Source organism: Myotis brandtii, unplaced genomic scaffold (assembly GCF_000412655.1).
Source record: "Myotis brandtii unplaced genomic scaffold, ASM41265v1 scaffold1103, whole genome shotgun sequence".
Lineage (NCBI taxonomy): Eukaryota > Metazoa > Chordata > Mammalia > Chiroptera > Vespertilionidae > Myotis > Myotis brandtii.
Window position 1 is genome coordinate 1,886,031 of NW_005353762.1, and position 22,309 is coordinate 1,908,339.

The window sequence follows — 22,309 nt, forward strand, 5'->3', positions numbered from 1 at the left end:
TATCCACTGAGCCAAACCAGTCAGGACTACCTTCCATTTTTAAATGACATTTGTTCCACTCATCAGCTCTATCTGTGCTTTAATGATGAAAACTCATATTTTGTGGGTAATTTTCTGAATAGTCCTGATTTGACTGGGAATAATGAGGTCTTGCATGAATCATTCAGGACCAATGAACCTCGGTTTTCTCATTCATTGAAAAAAATGCAGAGGACACACAATGCTGGCAGCCTCATGCCAGCGGAAATGTCTGCAAGCATTGCATGCTTGGGGCTGTCACAATCATTAGTTTCTATCTCTTAAACGATTATCATTAAATCAATCACTTTCCTTACTTCCCATAGGGCACTGAAAACTCTTAACAAAAATGTGCTTTTATTAATAAGTATCAGTGCTGGCGGCCCCAGACCTCCCTTCCCCTGCACGCAGCCACATTGCAGAGGCTGAGGAGTGGTGCCTACGCTGACCCCGGGCTCCTTCCCGCTCCTGCAGCCCTGCTCCCTCATGCCTGGGCATCATATCTTTTCTGGATTCTGAAAAAATTTCGTTAAAAAAAGGTCCTTAATAACAGTTTCTAAATTGGGGCTATCTTAATCCATCCAGTTTGGGCCCTTTAATTTACAGACTACCCCCCACCTTGAGCAGTAAAATAGAGCTATAAAAAAGCTCCTTCGTTCTTGTGCTAAGCATTGCTTTCATCATCACTTTGATCTGGTCCAGACAGACCGTGTTTTCCTTTGAATTTTTATATTCTGCTTTTCCCACCTTCCGGACCACACCCTGCTCTAAAAAGGAGGTTGAATCCTAGTGTTCGAATCCTAATCCTGAGAGAAGGCAGCATGTGTCATCTTTTGGAACTAGGGACACTTGTATTCTAGGCCTCGGGTTCGCCAAGATCAGTGGTTCTCAACCTTCCTAATGCCGCGACCCTTTAATACAGTTCCTCATGTTGTGGTGACCCCCAATTTCATTGTTACAAATTGAACATAATGAAAGCATAGTGATTAATCACAAAAACAATATGTAATTATATATGTGTTTTCCGATGGTCTTAGGCGACCCCTGTGAAAGGGTCGTTCGACCCCCAAAGGGGTCGCGACCCACAGGTTGAGAACCACTGGCCAAGATTGTCATCAAGTGGCCAAAAAGTGAATATGCATTGCCTGAGTCCAGGTCTGTGGTGCTTGCAATTAAATCCATTCTGCTTTGGTTCGTGAGAATTTACTTTGTTTTCAAGGTACCTCTTGAAGTCCGTATGGTAAAATACACATAACATATATTTTACCATGTTAGCCATTAAGCTTATGATTCAGTGCCATTAAGTACATACACATTGTTGTGCAACCATCACCACTATCCATCTCCTGAACTTTTTCATCATCCCAAACAGAAACCCAGTACCCATCAATCACGAACTCCCACCCCCCCTCCGCCAGCCCCAGGGAGTCTACTCTACTCTCTGCCTCCAGGAATTTACTCCTCTAGGTACCCCATGTAATGGAATTATGTAATATTTGTCCTTTTGCATCTGGGTTCTTTCACTTATAATGTCTTTTAGGATCATCCACATTGTGTGCTTGGATTCTCTTCATTTTTAAGGCTGAATGCTATTTCATTGTGTGTGTGTGTGTGTTGTATATCCCACAGTGGACACCTGGCTGTTGTGAATAATGCTGCTGTGGACATGGGTGTGCACATATCTGCCCCAGTCTCTGCTTTCAGTTTTAGGGAACACACCTCAGAGCAGAACCCTGGATCAGGTGGTAGTTCTGCGCTTAACTTTTTGAGAAACTGCCAAAACGTTTCCACCGTGGCTGTACCCTTTATATTCCCACCAACAAAGCATGAAGCTCCCATGTCTCCACATCCTCTTCAACACTGTTGTTTCTGGCTTCTTTCTTCACTTTAGTTTTATAATAGCCATCCTAACAGGTGTGAAGAAAAAGGACGCTGTGTCCTGTTCTTATTTTTAACTCCAAGTCGTTATTTCTGGCTGCCCTGTCTGTCTGTTTGTTTGTTTGTTTGTTTGTTTATTTATTTATTTATTTATTTATCCTTCTTGTCATCCTTCTAAGGTGCTTTCAAATTGTTATTTCTTCTTAAGTACACAGACTTGTTTTTCATTTCCTTCCCTTTCTTGTCTTCCTCCCCCCTCTCTGTCCCTGAATTTTCCCCTTTTCTTTCCACAACAGGAACTGAGTAACCCTTCACCTTCTTCACTGCTTCCTCTGCCTTCCTTTAAACCCCCCAGGTCTTAGCAGCCTCCTGATCATCCACCCTGAGAGCACGCAGCGGCTCCCCTGGATGGAGCTGAGCCACCCAGACAGTCGGCCTCTCCACCGGGGCCCTTGCAACTGAACAACCTGTACCTTTTTTCTTTTGATCCCAGGAAGCACATGGCCAGGGCACCCACCATCACTAGCCTCACCCAGGCTCGAAACCCAAGTGTCCCTTGTCCTTCCTCAAAGACTGCGTTTAAGTTGAATCTCACTCTGAGCTGAGAGATTGCCAGGTGCTGGTTTTGCACACTGGTGACACTTTTCTGATGGTATAAACACTCAGGTGACCCTCTGACCCACTCCAGACGTTGAGTAAATGGTCTAGGTCAGTGGTCAGCAAACTGCGGCTCGCGAGCCACATGCGGCTCTTTGGCCCCTTGAGTGTGGCTTTTCCTAAGCCTTAGGAGTACCCTAATTAAGTTAATAACAATGTACCTACCTATATAGTTTAAGTTTAAAAAATTTGGCTCTCAAAAGAAATTTCAATCGTTTACTGTTGATATTTGGCTCTGTTGACTAATGAGTTTGCCAACCACTGGTCTAGGTCTCTGACTACCAGCCATAAACCCACAAGTTACAAATAGAAGACCCGTTCTCTGCAGGCCACGTTCCTTTTTCATGTAATATAGTCATCAATGGTTTGTTAACCTGTAAGCACAGCCCAGGGCTTCTCTACTCAGTCACAATGTCTTTCTTTTTTTAATTTAAATTCTTTATTGTTTAAAGTATTACATATGTCTCCTTTTTCCCCCTTGACCTCTCCCCACCCGCCCCCACTCCCCCAGTGCATGCCCTCATCTCCCCCACCCCATCTATGTCCATTGATTATGCTCATATGCATGCATACAAAGTCACAGTTCTTTCTTACCCTGAAGGGATGCACAAAATTTAACTTGAGCCTACTTACTAAGATTACTGTTAACAAAAACAAGTTGAGCCATTCTGCATTGTTTTCACTGCCACATGATGAAAGTGTCACCCAATGAGAGGATCTGCATGCATTCCTGTTGCTTCATCTTGGAAAATGGGCATCAGAAAAATGCTACCCGGGCACATCCAAAACCATCCCAGGCTCAGACTAATCTGTCCTCTGATGGGATATAGATGCCCAAACCTTACACCAGCAGCCATAGCACTAAGCCTCACCTACCCGGAATTTGGCTCCAATCTGATAATTGGGCTCATTTTGCTTTTCCATCACTAAGCTCCCATTCTCATCATTCTGCCCCATAGCTGTGTAGCCAGCCGCCTCTGGAGCCGGGTCCTAGGCTTTCTGCCCCCACTTATTCCACGATCAGGAGACGTGGCCAAACCTGCCTCTGTGACCACATTCTGATGTCTGCTGTGGGACTTCCCTGGACTTGTCTACCTGAGCGAGGCAGGGGACAAGACAAGGGCCTTCTATGTGAACTCACCCAGGCACTGGACTGGCCTGAAGTGCTCTGTTCCTTTGATGCCCTTAGTGACGTCCTTGCTGACCCTGTGAACGCCAGGGAGGCCTGATTCTGAAGAACATGTGGCTCTGGTCCAACTTCTCTTCATAGAGTTTCTAAAACAAACCAGTTTTCTCTCTCGATGTGAATGTATTCCTTGTAGGAATTTGAAGGGCAGCTTTTGCAGCTTTGGTTCCTCCCCATGTAATTGCTATTCCCCAGGGGGCTGTGGTTTCTCCTAAGGCAGTGGTTCTCAACCTTGGCTGCACATTAGAATCACCTGGGAATCTTTTTAAAATCCTGATTTCTGGGCCTCATTCTCCGGAAATTCTGTTTCTTTGTTATGGGGTGGGGCCACAACATTAGTAACAAAGAAACAGAATTTCCGGAGGATGAGGCCCAGAAATCAGGATTTTAAAAAGATTCCCAGGTGATTCTAAAAAAAAAATAAAAAGATTCCCAGGTGATTCTAATGTGCAGCCAAGGTTGAGAACCACTGTCCTAAGGGCTCTCTGGAAGAAATCTGCCGCCTACCTGGGCACACAGGAGCAGGCGTTCTTTCTGTGGGCTCCTGCCTCCCCCTGAGCAGGTGGGTGCACTGCGGAGGGAATACGCTTGAGTTCCGGATCCTTCACCTGGTAAGCCCCTCCAGGCTCCTCTACCCCCTCCCAGCTGTGCAGCTTTGTGTTCTGTTCTTAAAGAAGCCCCTACAGCTGTCCGAGCTTCAGGCCCCATGAAGGGGAATCCGCTTCTGCCTGAGCAATCTGGGGGGAAGTTCAATTCGCAGGATGCAATTTCTTCCCCTTGCACCCTCTTCTTAAGTTAGTACATCCCGAATTCTCTCCTCACCGACTCCTCAGCTATACTCTCCAGTTCTGCCTCCTTACCCTTACCTTGCACCTGGCTGATAGCAGTATACAAGGAGGCTTAAGGGTGTGTGTAAATAGCAGTGACAAACCAGGGCAATGGAGGACCCTTCTCTCATTTGAAAGGACTGGTAAGGATGTATTTTAATTATAATTGGCAATGCCAGGTGGAACTAATCAGCACAGGCTGAAACCATTGGTGGCCATGGGTAGCATATATGTTACTACAACTCACCAATCACCTGGCACGCTCCTTAAGTCTATTTCTAACAGAAATCCTCATTACTGAGAGTCAGAGTCGATTGTTGATTAAGAGCATGGGTATTCTACTGGTGTTTGAACTCTAGATTTGCTGGTCTCCAGTGGGAGACTCTGGGAAACAATCTCTCTGAGCCTCAGTTTTCTAGCCTGTAAAGAAGGGATGATAACAACAGCACTCACAGCCTAGGTTGTTATAAAGATTAAATTATTATGTAACGTGCTTATACCAATGCCTGGCATACTTAAATAGGCTATAAGTTTCAGTTCTTATATTAGCCTCTGTTTAAAAACTGTATAGACACACTCTTGGCTCTAGAGCAGTGGTTCTCAACCTTCTGGCCCTTTAAATACAGTTCCTCATGTTGTGACCCAACCAAAATATTATTTTCGTTGCTACTTCATAACTGTAATGTTGCTACTGTTATGAATCATAATGTAAATATCTGATATGCAGGATGGTCTTAGGCGACCCCTGTGAAAGGGTCATTCGACCGCCAAAAGGGTCACAACCCACAGGTTGAGAACCGCTGCTAGAGAATGACTATAGTTTGCCTGAATATGTTTGTGTACATGTATGTCCCTATTTTGCTGCACACTTCCAGGCCTCTTTGCATGGAGATTATACAATTTGGGATCATTGTAATACATTTTAAGATTATTTTATCTTAAACTTAGAAGACTACCCAAGCACACACTGCAAGTTTCCGAATCCTAAAGCTCTCTAACAGTGAAGTAGAAGTCAGAAGGAGAGAGGAGTGAGTTAATCCCACTGGTGGAGTCTACGTTGGTCATTGCGGCAAGAGGGAGGCCATTCGACCTCCTCATCCTGAGTCACCAACAGGAAGCAGACATGGGGGTTGCACGGCAGAGTGAGCGTGGGTCTCCCATTGCAGGCTGGGAATCGGTGAGGAGCAGCTCAGGACCTGGAGTTCTGCTCTGCCTGACGCTGTCTTGTGACTTGACATAAAGGCCGAGGGGCTTTCAGAGTCTCAGTGTGCTCGTCAGGGAACAGATTAATATCTTCAGAGATTCCTGCCAGCCCTAAGCAAATATACACGCAAGTTTCATCAAACTGCTTGGCGAGTCCTGTGATGACGCGTTTCAATGGCAGACTACTTAGGGTTTGCACAAGTCTTTGATGTACAGACTAACTTTCTTTTCTCTCGCAGTCAGTGTCCCTAAAGTGGGGATACTTCCACCTTCCTCACTGAACACTCCTAATGGCACCTACGTTCAATGACACTTTCTCATGATACCTTTGTAACAACATGGCAGACTATTTCTGTATTTAAAAAGTCATTAGCATGGGCACACTGACCTGGTAGATTTCGTAGACTAGGCCACATCCCACTTCTGCAATCATCTAGTCTTGAAACAACTTAAGTTGACATTTTACATTTTTATTGGAAGAGGAAAGACATGGTGATGTGAAAGTTTAAAATATATTGATTTTTCAAGAAACAAGCTTTAGGGGAAAAGCTTAATGAGAGCTGATTCATACACTGGCAAGGGTGTTGCTAAATTCAACAACTATAGATCCAGGGTAATCAAACCGGAATGCTCTGTTTATCAGACTGTTTTGGGGTCATGAGTTAACTCATGCTTGTAGTTACAAAACTCAACATGATGAAATGGTCACTAGCAGCAGTTCCCATAGATGAAGAGATTTACCATGAAATAGGATGACTCTGCTATGAAATAAACTTTACAGGCTCCCAGCCTTCTAGACTAGGACTATTAGCACTTTATATACCTGTCAAATTGGTTAAACAGCTTTAGCTTTCCTTCTTTCTTTAAATTAAAAGGTGTAATTTTCAAGGGTAAATCTGGGCTTCCTAGGGATTTTTGCAAATATGTATTAAGATTCATAAGTAACAAGCAAAGTAACAGTTTCCCTTGGTGGCTTGGTTCAGTTCAGCCAATTTACATTTTGTTTATTTTCATCAAATTGTTTTGGGAAAAGAACTGAAAAGAGATAATTTGTGGTGGTGGATGTTGACGTGATGCAATGTATTTTTGCATATTTGTTGAAGTAGAAATTTTATATATATAAATTTTAGAGTGCCTTCATTTATACATATATGTTCCAAGATTTGGCCTTATTTAATGATCCTTAACATTTTAATAGCCTCTCAAAGCTTCTTTAAAATATTCTTCTATGACTTAAGCCATCAAAAAAAGGTAGTTTTTATGCACTTCAAGTCTGAATTTATTTTTAGTATTGCAAATTTTCTTCGTCTGAGAGAACTCATCATTTTCTTTCTTGAGGAAATACAGTTTCTTCTCTGTTTTATGTCCATCATTCTTGATTATTGTGTACAAAAGCTGCTATTTATTTAAAATGCTTGTGGGACTTTTCTTAATTCTGTAACTTTTCTACTCTAGTCATTGAAACTGGAAAGTGTTGAATGTATTAAATGTAAATTCATTGTGACAAAACTACCAGGAAAATTAGAAACAATAACAATAATTTAAAAATTAAACTTAAAATTGAAAAATCTAATTTTAGGTGCATTTATTAAATTGCATAACTATGCCAGGCTTTTTTTCTCTTTCTATGTAACATAAAATATGTATATGTTTTCTATGCTGAAGATTTAAAGGGTTTAAAACATCTGCCTTTACATAATATTTTGTTGGACATTTTCCTTTCAGTGTTATTTCTCTTTAAAAAAAAAATAAATTTTGTTCGTGTGCTATATTTTACTTAATAAGAGGCACCATTTCATACAATACAGCCTCAGTTAATGTCTTTTTTGGATGCTTAACTATAAAACATATTACTTAAGGCTCTTAATATTACTGATGAGGTATTCATTATTTCAATATTTAATTAAAATAAAAATTATTAAAACTTTAGACTTGTCTATTATTTTTATTCCTTAAAATCAGCCATGACTAAATTTATTTATTTATTTATTTATGTCCAAAGGCACGACATTAGGAGGGTTTTGATTTTCTGATAAAGCAAAAATTTATGTTAGTTTATTGATTATTTAAACAGTTTATTTTATTCTTGTAGTTTTCTAATATAATTTTAAACATACCATTGAACATAATTAACTGTAAACATTTAAAGCATATATTCGATGTGTTGAGATATATAAAAACTCATGACCATACTCAAAATAATGAAAATATTAAATACTGTACTCCAAAATTTTTCTATTTCCTCTTATAGTTCTATCAAGTTTAATTTCATATATTCTGAGGTGCTGCTATTAGGTACATACACATTTATGATTGCTATGTTTTCTTGATGAATCAACATCTTTACCATTATGAAGTAACCTTCTTTATCCCTAGTCACATTCTTTTTTTGGAAATGTACTTTGTCTGGTATAAATATAGTCATTCAAGCTTTATTTTTATTAATATTAGTACAGTAAGCTTTTTTATGCTCTTTTACTTTTGATCCATTTATGTCTTTATATTTTAAATACTTTTTTGTAGGCAACATATAGCTGAATATTAATATTCTTAATCCATTATGGCAGTCTTCCTTTTAATTGAGGTATTTAGACCATTTACATTTAATGTGATTATTGATATAGTTGGGTTTGAATCTATCATCTTGATATTTGTTTTCTATTTGGCCCATCTGATTTTTGTTCCTTTATCTATTTCTGCCTTCCTTCGGATTAATTGGCTTTCCCACAATCCCATGTTAACTCTTTGTTGGCTTATAGAATTAGGTTTTTAGCACATAATAAATTTTGTTCTTGTGTGAAATATCTCCCTAACAGTGGTATTGACCAATGTTTAGCCTTAATATTTCCAAAATAAAATCAAAATGACTATGCTCCTTCCACTTACTATCTAGCATTAAGTTCCAACTATTGCCTACTTGTTATGTGGTTTGAATGAGCATGTACACACACACACACACACACACACACTTTATTTCACCACAAGTCTCATTTTGTCCTGCACATCTCTAACTCTGTCCTGGTATCTTATCACTCTAAAGAATTTGCATTTAGGAGTCTGAGAACTTGGGTCATAGAGCTTACTTTCCAAGGTGCTTATTTTAGTTTCTTGGGGCTTCCCTAACAAATTAGCACAAACTGAGTGGCTTAACACAACAGGAATTTACTTATTTATCCCAGGTGTCCCGATGTCTGAAATTGAGGTGTTGGCAGGATTATTTCCCTCTGTACACTTTGAAGGAGACTCCTTTCCATGCCTGTCTCCTGGTTTCTGGTTGTTGGCAGAATTCTTGTAATTCCTTGGCTTATCGTTGAAATTTCTGTGTCTGTCTTCACATATCTTCTTTCCTGTACATATCTGTGTCCCCTCTGTCTCTAAAATTTCCTTTTCTTATGAAAAACACCAGTTGTTAAATTTAAAGCTCACCCCAATCTGTTATAACCTTATCTTTGTAAAAAAATATTATTGAAGTAAAATTGACATATAACATTATATTAGTGTCAGATGTATAATATTTTTATACTGGAGGCCCAGCACACGAAATCATGCGCAGGTAGGGTCCCTAGGCCTAGCTTGCGTTCAGGGCCATCCTTCACCCTCTCACCAGTCCCCCGTCCAGCCCCGCCACCACCACCCACCCCGACTCCTCCAGCGATCAAAAGAACATCCCACTCTGCCTTAGGTACCTTGTGCCATCAAAGGACACCTAGCCCTTTGCTCCCTTTAAAGAAGTAAGATAAACGCCCTCTCTCTGCACCCGTTTCTTCTCTTCCTTGTGAATCTTTTCACAGCCGGCGTCACCAGCCAAAACATAATAAATTTTGTTCTTGTCTGAGATATCTCCCCAAAAGTGGTATTGACCCAATGTTTAGCCTTAATATTTCCAAGATAAAATCAAAATGACTATGCTCCTTCCACTTACTATCTAGCATTAAGTTCCAAATGATGTGGGAAACTCAACCAGGAAGGGCTATACCTGTGGGAGGAGGTGCATGGAACCAGGGCTGCCCCCTTGCTCCTGCCCTGTCCTCCCTCTTTCCCTTCCTCCTTCCCTCAGTCCCTGCACTGGCCCAGCTGGCTGGCTCAGCTCCTCCCTCATCGCAGAACCACTCAGCTCAGGCTCTGTCCCCACCCATCCCACAGGGAGGAGCATGTCAGTTTCTTGGGGAACCAGAAGCCACTGTGGAGAGGAAGGTGGCAGTTCTCCCTGAGGAGGGTGTTTGTGCTTTAAAGCTGAAGCTCTCCATCCACCTCCCAGTAGGGAAGGCTGAGAGTCGCTGCAGGCGCTGAAGTCTTTGTTGAGGTCCCCCAGAGCCTCTCACAGCAGTGAGTCCATGTCCTGGGAGGCTGCACAGTGGAGGCACCACATTATTTTAGGAAGAAACTGAGGATCAATCACAGCCTGTGGGCTGGGGGGCAGGACCAAGAGGTCTGCTTTCCACCTGCTCACCAGTCCCCAGTCCCGCCCCACCACCACCAAGCCAGGTTCCCTGTGTTTCCCCATTGGCCATCCAGTGATCAGAGCCTGCTGGCTAGGGGGAGGGGACCAAGAGGTGGTCAATGCACCTCAGTGACCGGTCTATCGGTCATTCCAATCGTTATGCCATTATGGTTGCTGGCCTTTTATTATATAGGACTAGAGGCCCATTGCACGAAGAGATTGTTGCAATAGGCCTTCCCTTCCCCTGACTGCCAGCACCAGTTTTCCTCTGGCACCCAGGACCCAGGCCTTCACTCCGGCCAGAACCTTCAGCCTTCACGGCTCCGGATGTAGCCTTCAGCCTTCACTTCACCCCTGTGTATGCAAATTAACCGCCATCTTTGTTGGGTTAATTTGCATAATCTCCTGATTGGCTGGTGAGCATAGTGGAGGAATGGTTAATTTACATGTTTGTCTATTATTAGGTAAGATTGTAAAATGACCACTACAATAAGTCTAGTTAACATCCATCATCCTACATAAGTACAAGGTTTTCTTTCTTGTGATGAGAACTTCTAAGATCTACTCTCTTAGAAACTTTCAATGTAGCTGTACAGTACAGCTGCCATGCTGTGCCTTACATCCCCATGATTATGTGGAAGGTTGTGCCTTTGAACCCCCCACACAACCATCCATGACAACCACCAATCTGTTCTCTGTATCCATGAGCTTGTTTGTTTGTTTCTAGGTTTGACACATAAGTGAGATCACATGGTATTTGTCTTTTCCTGTATATCTTATTTCACTAGGCATAATGCCCTCAAGGTCCAACCATATTGTCACAAATGGCAAGATGTCCTGGTTTTTCATGGCTGAATTATGTGTATATATATATTCCATTCTGTATTTATTCATTCACTGATGGACACTCAGGTTGTTTCTAAGCCTTGGCTATTGTAAATAATGATGCAATAAACATAGGGTGCATAGATCTTCTTTAGTTTGTACTTTTGTTTTCTTTGGATAAATACCCAGAAGTGGAATTGCTAGATCATATACATGGCAGTTCTATTTTTTTTATAGATTTTTTATTGATTTTTTTTAAGGAAGAGGAGAGAGAGAGAAACATCCATGTGAGCGTAAAACATTGATCAGGATCGTGCTGCCTCCTGTATGCCCCCTCCTGGGGATTAAGCATGCAACTAGGGCGTGTTTTCTGACAGGAGCCATATGTCAGGGCTATGGAAGTTCTATTTTTAATATTAGTATTTTAAAATAATATGATATCTTAACTTGATTACATCAAGGACCAAATAGGGTCACATTAACAGGTACCTGGGGTCAAAACTTAAACACATCTTTCTGGGGGAACATAATTCAATCCCAAGCAGTACCATAAATACAGGGCACAGAAACAAATATTTTCTGATCTACACTGAAATTACCGTAGACGAACAATTTATCCTTCCCGGGTTGCATGTGTGTGCTATATGTTGCTGCAGAACAAATAGCCATGATTTACTATGCCACAGTTTCTGTGGGTCTGAAGTCAGGCCAGCTTTGTGGGTGTTTGCATCAGAGTCTCAGAAAGCTGCAGTGTCAGGCTGCATTCTCATCTGGACACTTGTCTGGGGAAGAATCTGCTTCCAAACTCATTCAAGTTGAGTTAATTTTTTTTTTAAGTTATAGGACTGAGGACTCAGTTCTCGCTGTCGTCTGGAGGTTCTTTCAGCTCTCAAAGGCTGCTTCCAGCCACGAGGGCTGCCTGCAGTTCCGGGGCCACCGCAGGTCCTGGCCATGTGGCCTTCCCCAAACACACCCGCTTACTTCACCAACCAGCCAGGAGAGTCTCTAGAGTAAGTCTGCTAGTAAGATGGCATCTCCTATCATGTAACATAATCACAGAGTGGCATCCCTAACTGTTGCCATATTCTGTTGGCTAGAAGCAAGTTCTGCCCACACTCAAGGGGACAGGGTTACATTGGTGAGGTGAGGATCACCGAGGGCACCATAGAGTCGGTCTCATGTTTCCCAACCTGATGAATGAGGAAACTCAGTAGGCACTCCCTAAGGTTCCTTTCAGCTCTGGCATCTAATTGTCTAGGACCGTGATTGGCAAACTGCGGCTTGAGAGCCACATGAGGCTTTTTGGCCCCTTGAGTGTGACTTTTCCACAAAAATACCACGTGTGGGCGCACGTACAGTGCGATTGAAACTTCATGGCCCATGCGCAGAAGTCGGTTTTCGGCCTGGGTGAGTCTATTTTGAAGAAGTACTGTTAATATTTGGCTCTGTTGACTAATGAGTTTGCTGACCAGCGATAGGAGATTCCGTCATCCCCAAGCTTACATCTGCTGGCAACCCCACCCCTGTCCATCATGTCTCGCTTCTGACATGCAAACACGAACCATTCAAAATGTCATCCGTCTTTTTGCCACAGACTTGGTGATAGATAACCTTTGTTGATATTGGTAGCCATTCATGGAAAGGCTTTTTCAACCAATGTAAGGTGATTTTAATTCCTAAATAAAACAAGGCCTCCACTTTCCTCTGAGTAGAGTAACTTGAATTTATTACACTCTCGACTTGTTCTTCTTGACACATTCTCATATGTAGTCTCTTGAAGAATACTGCTGACCTGAAGTTATTATCAAAATCCCCTGCTTCCAAAAAGGTGAATTACAGAACTGTGTCTTTTTTATATAACTCCCTAATTGCTAAGGAGTGTCCCATCATATTTTTTCCCTGCTCTACTTTTATAAGACCCCATCTTCACATTCCTCTGCTTAGACCTTATTCTCCTGCATGCAACATCATTTCCTGCTCACTCTATCTCCTTTTCTTCTTTCCTCTTTTCTTGTCTCTTCTCCAACCTGCTCAGGCTATGACCAACCCCAGCCCCGCCACAACTAGAATATTCAAGAAAAAACAGCAGCAAAATAAAGCGCACAGGCAAGACATTGAAGTTTCTGCTGCCTCTCTTTGCCTTTCTTCATAGCCCTGTTGGTGCACCCCTTTCTCGTCCTGTTCCAGAGCTGATACCTCTGCCTATAGACCCTTCCTACTCTTCACTATGTTGTTTATGGTTAAAAACAGATGCTCTCTGGGAGAGAAGAGCTCAGAACTTCCACATTCCCACCCCAAACCCTCTGCTGGGCTGCCATTCTGTTCACTATACACACATATGCACAGCCTTTCTTCTCTGCCTCTTCCCTCTCCTGGGTTTTTACCTTCTGGGCTAAGTTGAGAGAACCCAGCCAACTAGGACCCTCAGCCTAGTCCTCACAGCCACCTCTTGCCTCACTGGTGAGAGAAAGGCATTCTCAAACCTGGGTATAGAGCTAGATCAGTTTAACATTGAGATTCAAGTCAAGTATTCTGACTGGGAGCCAATTTCTATTGGAATTCTTAGAAGCGCCAACCTCACAACAGTGAGTTCATTCCTCAGCGTAGTAGCATTCGACTGTTGCTTCACAGGATGGATGGGGTTGTTGTTGGTGGAGTGAGGGCAGGAGACAGCACAGAGCTACCATGGAGAAGCTTCTCAGAATAGATGCTAACGAACTGATTTATTGTTTCAGCTCCCCATCAAAGGTACAATGACAGCACTGTGGGGAAGGTCATGACACGCGCACCTGCCTTGTAGGCTTCCTCCTGTACCCACAGAAGACAGGTATCATTAAGTGATCACAGCACTCTGACACACTGAACTCCAGTTTCCCTGAGAATCCTCCCCATCACGTGCTTTGGGATGCTACTACCAATTGATTGAAGCTGGTACAGGTGATGAAACCTATTTGCCATGCTCTTTGGAATATAAAGGGATAACATGGGAAAGGAGGCTTGGAAAGGAAAATGGACAAGATCCCTGGGATCTCAAATGACAACTTACTCTTCCTACAGAACATTTACCTTGATCACATTTTAGTTTCCCTGTTGTAAAACTGAAATGCAGGTTCCCAGAAGTTGTCTGGGTTCCCTAAGATCACAGAGCCAGATTTTAGTGTTTTTAAATTGTTTCATTTTCATTTGTAAAACAGGGGTGATGATGGCATCAACTCTGTAGACTTGCTCTTAAGAGTCAATAAAGTTCCACGCATTGGATTCTTAGAGTAGTGTTGGCAGGTGGTAGGTACCTAATAAATATCAGCTATCATTGAGATTAATGTTAGTTGTGACTTGTGAGCAGTTGCCCTCTTGGCGAGGCTGGCAAGACACCTTTTACCACCAATGTAGCCTTTCCGGGTGGCATTTTTCCCTGCTCCAGAGAAAAGCCATGCAAAGGAACTGGCAAGCTTGTTCACTCCGTGTTTACCAGGTCAGGGCAGAGTGGACATGCCTGCGGTCCACAGCATTGTGCGAATCATAACCAACCTCCCAAATGCAACCTGACCCAGCTGCTCACTGTGCTTCCCGTTAACTTTCACTTCACCTCAGAAAGACCTTCCTGGGAATGTGGTTTTATAAGTGTTGGAGGAATTTGTCATCAGGGACCTCTTGAGTTACAGAACCCAGGTGAAGTAACCAGGGCAGGAAATCCATCTGTTCCGCAGCACCGGCTGCCCCAGTGGGTGCACAGCTCTCCAACTGCAGGGGAACTTTTGCGCACCGGCGTCCTATATCAGAGCCATCTGCCCAGCAACTCCTGCGCCTACTGCTAGTAAAACCACCTGAATCCAGGGATGGAATGTGTGATTCATTAGCTACTGATGAAGCTAGGGATCCAAAGACCTGACTTCTCTTTTCTGCCTCATTACATTCAAGAGCAATTAAGAAAAGTGATTTTTGTCATCACACTCTTGGCAATAAATGCAGTTTTAGTGGGTTAAGCAGTCACCTAGAAGCAAAAGAGGGTCATGGGTTTCTATCACATTTTCAGATTGAAATTAATGGTGGTCATTGTCACAACCTTTTTGCCTGTGTTTCTATCTTACTATCTATATATATAAAAGCCTAAGCAACCCTTCAACCATTCAACCATTTGACTGGTAGCTATGATGTGCACTGACCACCAGGGGGCAGACACTCAACATACAGACATGGAAATATGAAACAGACTGATGAATCTCAGAGGGAATGGGGGAGGGGGAGGGCAGGAATCGATTAACCAAAGATCTTATATGCATACTAGAGGCCTGGTGCACAGATTCGTGAACCGGTGGGATCCCTCAGCCTGGCCTGCAGGGATTGGGCCAAAACTGGCAGTCTGACATCCACCAAGGGGTCCCAGATTGCAAGAGGGCTCAGGCCAGGCGGAGGGACCCCACCGCTGCATGAGTTTATGCACCAGTCCTCTAGTCTAAAAATAAAAGGAATGAATAAGTACACTGACCTCCCTTCAGTAGAGCAATGAACATTGGAGTAGCTACCCTCAGAGACCCTCTTGTTCCAAAGTGGCTCGTGATTTGTGTCTGAGATGCTTAGAGGACAGGTGTTATTGAACCTGACCCAGGGATCAGAGACCAGGGGATTGGCAACGGGGTAAAATAGTTCTCCCAGATTTGGGAAGTGTTCTGAGATTTCAGCTGCCATCCTAAACCTGGTGGGCACATCATTCACTGCCCTGTCCTGTGGGCCAGGCATTGCAGCACTCCGAAGGGCTGTAATAGAAAAAGGTGGAATGATATTAAAAAAATTTGGCAAATCAGAGGGGTTTTTTTGTTTGTTTGTTTTTTTGCTTGTGGTACAAATAAAAATTATTTTAAAAGATTGAAAACAATACATACTGCAATGAAATCAATGATTGCAATTATTTCCCCTAAAAATATTGTTTCAACTGTAGTTATATTGGCAACCTATAATACTTTTTATATTATAGGTTTTATTTTTTTAATAAAAGAGGTATTAATTTAAGTTTTCTAACAACTAAGAATTTTAAAAACAGCAAAGCAATTTGATCCTTTCTTCAACCACCTGGACCAAAATCCAAGAATTTAATCTGACTGACCAGGGGTATCAACACATATAGGACTGTCAAAGAAATGTCAAATTCAGTGCAGAAAATCTTAATTTCCATTTTAATTTAATCTTGGATTTTAAAGATATCTTTGGGAGTAACTGTTCCAACTTCCTTAAGATTTATACAGATTCACAGTGGCCACCTTAGTTATTTTCCACATTTGGTCACACTGGTAAGAGAACAAATGAAGAGATCCTTTCAAGGATCTCTTTACTATTTAGAAGAGTAAAGAGAGATCCTGGCTGGGCCCTCCATGCAAAAGCAGGAGCTTTTAACTGAATCCCTGCAACTTTAAACTCCACCCAGTAGCACATGGATGACATTTTTTGAGATTCAAAAGGGTGGAGAGGGGAGAGCCCAGTACATCCACTAGAAGTTTCTGGATGCCGCTAACAATCCCATACATCAGTCACCCTTGGCTTTGACATCTGGTCATCATCAGTGCACACCTGTCTCTGTGGACTCTGTAATTTGCCTGAGTATTGCCAGTTGGTCTGACTTTCTGACTAATCACACCTTTACCTCCTTATCCCATTTCCTGACACTCTATGCTGCTAGCCACAGCCTCCACAGTCCACAAACTGCTTAAGCTGTCTGCTCAGCTCTAGGCTTATTCTGATTTATCTTAGAACCCCGTGTAGAGAGAATCAGGGCATTCACATGTGAAAACAGGAGCTTCGGGGTTGCAGAGAAGAAATGAATACCATTGTATTGTGGAGCTTACTAAGCTCAGCTCAACGGTTGGCATAAAACATTCTTCCTGATATTAATGCAAACCACATGTGGTATAGACAGAGAGGGGTTTGATCCAATTTATAGAGCCAGAGTCTAGCACAAATAAACCCTAGTTATAGCAGTTAAAGGGACTAATGATTGAAGACATTTACTACTTGCCAAACTCATTCTGATGGAGGGATGGCATGGGTCAAGTGAGAGAAAGTAAAGAACAAATGGGAATAAGACACTGTGAAGAAAGCCTTGTCCAAAGGGACTTGGACAGAGATGAGAGGGTCAAGGTTGTGAGAAGTGACTTGATTTAACTGGTAAGGCTCCACTTCTTCACTCCCAGTTTATTCCAGAGAATATCTTCTCTGGCCAAAGGACACCACCTCAACCATCCCAGAAGTTCCTGGTGGGTGGAATGACTAAGAACAGGGCAGGCACATCCTGCCCAACTAAGCAAATGACGAAACTAATTTGTTCCGATCTATCTATACACACATTGCAAGCAGTAGCAATTGTCCCTGGTGGGTGGGAGACAGCACCCATTGAACATTTTACCAGACTCTATAATTACATTCACACTCTGAGATTTGAACCCTGGTGGATGTGTGCCTTAAGCCAATTCCAGTATGTCATAATTGCAAGAGTCTTATCAAAAGGTTGATGGAAATTGGGGACTCAACAAGGGCTGAGTCACACCTGTTGGGAATGGCTGATGGCATTTCCCCAAACCTGAAAAGGGATGATTGTGGCTGCCAGACAGCTCAGGGCATCTTAATCTACATGTTATTGCCTACTGGCCAAACACCTGAACAGCCATAGGCTAATTCCCCCATTCTGACAATGCCTCTGTACTAAACCCTGACCCTTTGAAGTGTATATCTCTGCCTCGCCTCGGGACAAATTGTGTTAATAAAAAGCATGGGGTCCTGAGACAAGGAGATCTTAGAACTTAGTTTCCTTTAAGCTAAGCTCCTCTGACCCCCAAATGCCTTTCAAAATTATATTTCATTTCTGGACTCCTATTTAATCTACGCACAGCCTTCTCCAGATTTCCTGAACCCTTCTTAATGCTGGAACAAGAACCCCGACAGATGTGTGCTGGTTTCTTCTGTGAGTTTTCAGTCGTTCCTTTCGGACTCCAGCGCATACTCTTGCTCATGCCAACCTAAGGATGCCTGTTCTGAAGGATGCCACTCAGGAGGCTGTGCTCAGCTCCCAGAAGTGCACCTTGCACATGCCCCTGCACTGCCTCTGTAAACCAGTAATGCCAACTGTCGTTTAGCAGAAAGCTGAGTAACCCCCAGCAGGCCTTTCGGGAAATGACCCAGTGTCCAGTTTTCGGCATTTGCCTTCAACATAGCAAAACGTATGTTTCTCCAGTAACTTGATCCACATTCTGTTTATTCTCCTAGCTTGAAGATTTTCTTGATTTTTAACTATAAATTTTTACTTCATTAACCCAATTATAATGGCTCTGAGGGGGAAATTGGGCCAATTCCTTTACATCTTCAGCAAAGTGAAGGGTGCTCATCTGGCTCAGGGGTTCCGAAACGGTTCGTTTCAGCGCCCTTTCCCACCAAAGGCCACACGGAGCATCTTCCCACCACCTCTACCGCCTCTCTGCTCCAGCGGCCGGGGTCTGCCACTTCTCCAGGCTGGTGGCCACTTGGGGACATTGCACAGAACAGATGAGACTCAGCAAAGGTCTCTGAACCTGGATGTCCCTCTTGCGGAGCAGCCACAAGATGAGAAAATAAATGTCAGCCGACCCCAGGAAGCCGTGTGTGGTGCCGGGGGCATTCTTGGAGAACATGCATATTTTAAAACCAGATGCAAGGCAGGGGCATGCATCCCTGGCTCTCCACATCTGCAGTCACAGTTTTGTTTTAATGCTGTTTTCTTTCTAAGTGTGTGCAGCACTGTCTTTCCAAATAACAACACGATGGAGCAGAAGAACTCTGTGGCCTTCATCGTAGCAATGCGCACCGTTACAGTTCCGCACCAAACTTCCTGGTCTCCATGTACAATTTCTGGTGTAGTACAGCATTACCACTTAATGAACATTCGATGGCATTGTTCCGAGTTAAACATGACTTCAACCGATATTTACAATTAATGCTAAAACAGAAGCACAATTGTTTCAGAAGTTTTCACTCCTATACACAGCAAAATAGTACAAAGGACATGGCAGAAGGGGCCAAGAATCCCTTCATACAGGTGACTGGGGCTGCTACTTGGCAAAGGTGACAATACATTTGGTCATTTGGCATGCTGTGGCTCGTCACTTCATTTCATCTGCAACCTTTGGAAAATGGGCCTTTTACATTGTGTTCCCATCCCCCCCATATAATGTGAGATTGTATTAATGATGTCTCTATAGCACTATTGCAATATAACATGTAACCCCCCTGTGGTCAGTGCCCAAGGGCCCACACTCACCAGTGAAGGTGGGAGAATCCCAGGCCAGGGACTCGGCTCCCATACCCCCCTCTGCTGGAGAAAGTCCCTGGTCCTTTGCAGGGTCTGTGTTAAGGGGCGTCCCAGCAGTGGAGCCTTTTCCTTCTGTTAACATAAAAAACATTGAAACCTGTAAAGAATTTTTGTGAGTTTATTTGAGCCAAACTGTCGACATATGCCAGGAAGCTGAACCTCAATGAATTGAGATAATGCTCCGGAGAATGGCGGGTTACATCTGTATTTATATATTGCAATCAAAGGAAAGGGACGTAGGTGGGTTACATGAAATCCATTGGCGATAGAATAGAGGTGGGAGAAAGCAAATCAGGGAAACCCCTGGGATTGGATACAAAGTAAAATGATAGACACATACTTAGGTGGGTGCAGGAACAATTAACATGATAATGAATGAATTTGTGGTCTCTGTCCTGGTGCCCAGGCACATTAGGCTGTGCCCCAAGGGGTCCGGAAAAAGGGAAGTTACAAGTTACCCAGACATTTCAAGGGTATGTTATTATTATAGATGCAAAAAGACAGATAGGCTCAGTTAAGGTAAAGGTTGACCATGTCAGTGAAGATACCAGCCTAGGATGTAACTACTCACCATAACTGCTTTTAGTAAAAGTTTAATTTCAGACCATCCTTTGTGGTTACTTTAGGTCTCTGAGTTTGCAAGACCGCCATGCAGGCCTCCCCTGAACTTGTCAGGTTAGCATGTGGCCCCTTTCGTCCACACTTCTCACCTCTTTGGCTATGCTCCCGGGTCCTGGGAACCTTGTCTAGGAATTTTTTGTTTTTCTATCTCTCTCCCAATCCAGGAAAACCTCAGCCTAATCTGGGAAACAACCTTTCCTTTTCTTCCTTCATACCCCTCGCCCACCTTAATCAAATTATTTGGCAGATACCCATGAACCCTACGCATCAGATTAGCATTCTGCCTCCACCAGCATTCAGAGGCCATGGAAATGGGAACAGCAGTGATTGGAGCTGATTTCCAGAGTTTTCCTGAGATCCTGCTGAGACCCTGCCCTGTGCATTGCTGGGAGCAAATGCAAATGAAGTCAGAGAAAGTATAAGAGGGAGTGTCCCCAAATTCTAAATTCTTCCAAAATCCTATCTGCAGAAGGAGGGGGAGAAGAGAACCCCTAAACTCCTTGGTTTTGCTCCCTTCCCATTTATTCCACACACTAGCCTGCCCCCACCTTCCTGTGATGAACCATGGCTCATCTACTGATTTGCTCTTTTAAAAAGTATTCAGCCCTAGCCAGTTTGGCTCAGTGGACAGAGCATCGGCCTGAAGACTGAAGGGCCCTGGGTTCAATTCCGGTCAAGGGCATATGCCTGGGTTGTGGGTTTGATCCCCAGTAGGGGGCGTACAGGACGCAGCCAATCAGTGGTTCTCCATCATCATTTATGTTTCTATCTCTCTCTCCCTCTCTCTCAAAAAAGTATTCAGAAGATTATATGAGGAAAAGGGGTTAGTTATTGTTTTCTTCAGAATAGGAACTTTGGACTAAGGGAATTACTCTCAAGTTTATTCTCCCTGTACCTGAAGAATGGCTTTTAAATTGCGTCTCCAGTTTTATTGCCATATAATTGACATATAAGTTGTATTAGTTTCAGGTATATAACATATTGATTTGATATATGTGTATATTGCAAAATGATCACCATAATAAGTTTAATGTTCACCACCTCACATAGTTACAAACTCTTTTCCTTGTGGTGAAAACTTTTAAGATCTGTTCACTTAGCAACTTTTCAATATACAACACAGCATTGTCAACCACAGTCACCATGCTTACATTGCATCCCAGATTCATTTCTCTTATAATGAGGAGAATGGCATTTCTTAAGAGATCTGGACTGAGATGGTAGGTGTATAGAATAGGTGAGGGACAGCAAATTGTGAGTAAGAAATAGATAAACTAAAGTTCTCTTAGGAGACCCACATGTACATTAGTTAGAAGAAGAGGAAAAAGAAGGAGGAGGAGGAGGAGGAGGAAGAGGAGGTGGAGGAGGAGGAGGAGGACAAGGAGGAGAAGGAGAATTTGTAGAGGAAGAGATCAAGGAGAATGAAGAAGGAGTCAAAAAGATGCTTATGGAATCCACCCAGGACTTTGAGGAGGTTGTGGTGGAGGATTTTGAAATACACATAACAATGTGTGATGATGATCCGCCCACACCTGAGGAAGACTCAAAAACGCAGTCTGATGAGGAAGAAGAATAAGTTTCTCCACCAGAAGTGGGAGCTGCCATTAAGATCATCCAGCAGTTAATGGAAAAGTTTAACTCGGATCTGTCAACAGTTACGCAGGCCTTCCTAAAACATAGTGGTGAGCTGGAGGCTACTACTTCCTTTTTAGAGTCTGGTCACAGGGCTGATGGGTATCCCATTTGGTCCCAACAGGATGACTTAGATTTGCAAAAACATGATGAGGATATCCGACATTGGTCAAAAATTTGGTGCTCAGAATGTAACTCGGAGAATTGAATTCCAAAAGAAATAATTGATAGGATAATGAGAAAAGGAAAAAGGTGTGGCAGATGAGAAGGTGTGGCATCAAACCCACAACCCAGGCATATGCCCTGACTGGGAATCAAACCGTAACCTCCTGGTTCACAGGTCGATGCTCAACAACCGAGCCACGCCTACTGGGCCATTCTTTAAAGTTTTATTTAGATGTTGGTGTAGATGTTGTAGATTTTGGTGGTGACCTAAAAAGTTTTGTTTTTTTTTTAAAAATATCTAACTGCTTTAAAAGGCCCCGAGAGACAAGGAAGCAGCTGTGTTCAGGAGGAAAGAGGGAGACTGGGCACTCTCTCTGCTCCCCTAGAATAAGCACTGCCCAACGCAGTCCTGCTCCCCCTGACCACCCGAAGGGAGGGGTCCTGCAGGGCATGGGAGGGGAGGCAGGGGCATGCTGGGGGTCCTGAGCAAGCCAGAGGCCCTGGAGAAAGGGGGGGGGGAAGCCTCC

General features: G+C 43.1%; 1 long non-coding RNA gene across 1 annotated transcript; it reads left to right on the forward strand.

Annotated features, from left to right (window-relative positions):
- Nucleotides 1–10,635: 10,635 nt before the first annotated feature.
- Nucleotides 10,636–21,766, forward strand: LOC106727042. Its single transcript, XR_001363192.1, has 3 exons — nucleotides 10,636–10,646; nucleotides 13,188–13,191; nucleotides 21,472–21,766. It is a non-coding gene; the product is annotated as an uncharacterized LOC106727042 (long non-coding RNA).
- Nucleotides 21,767–22,309: the final 543 nt, after the last annotated feature.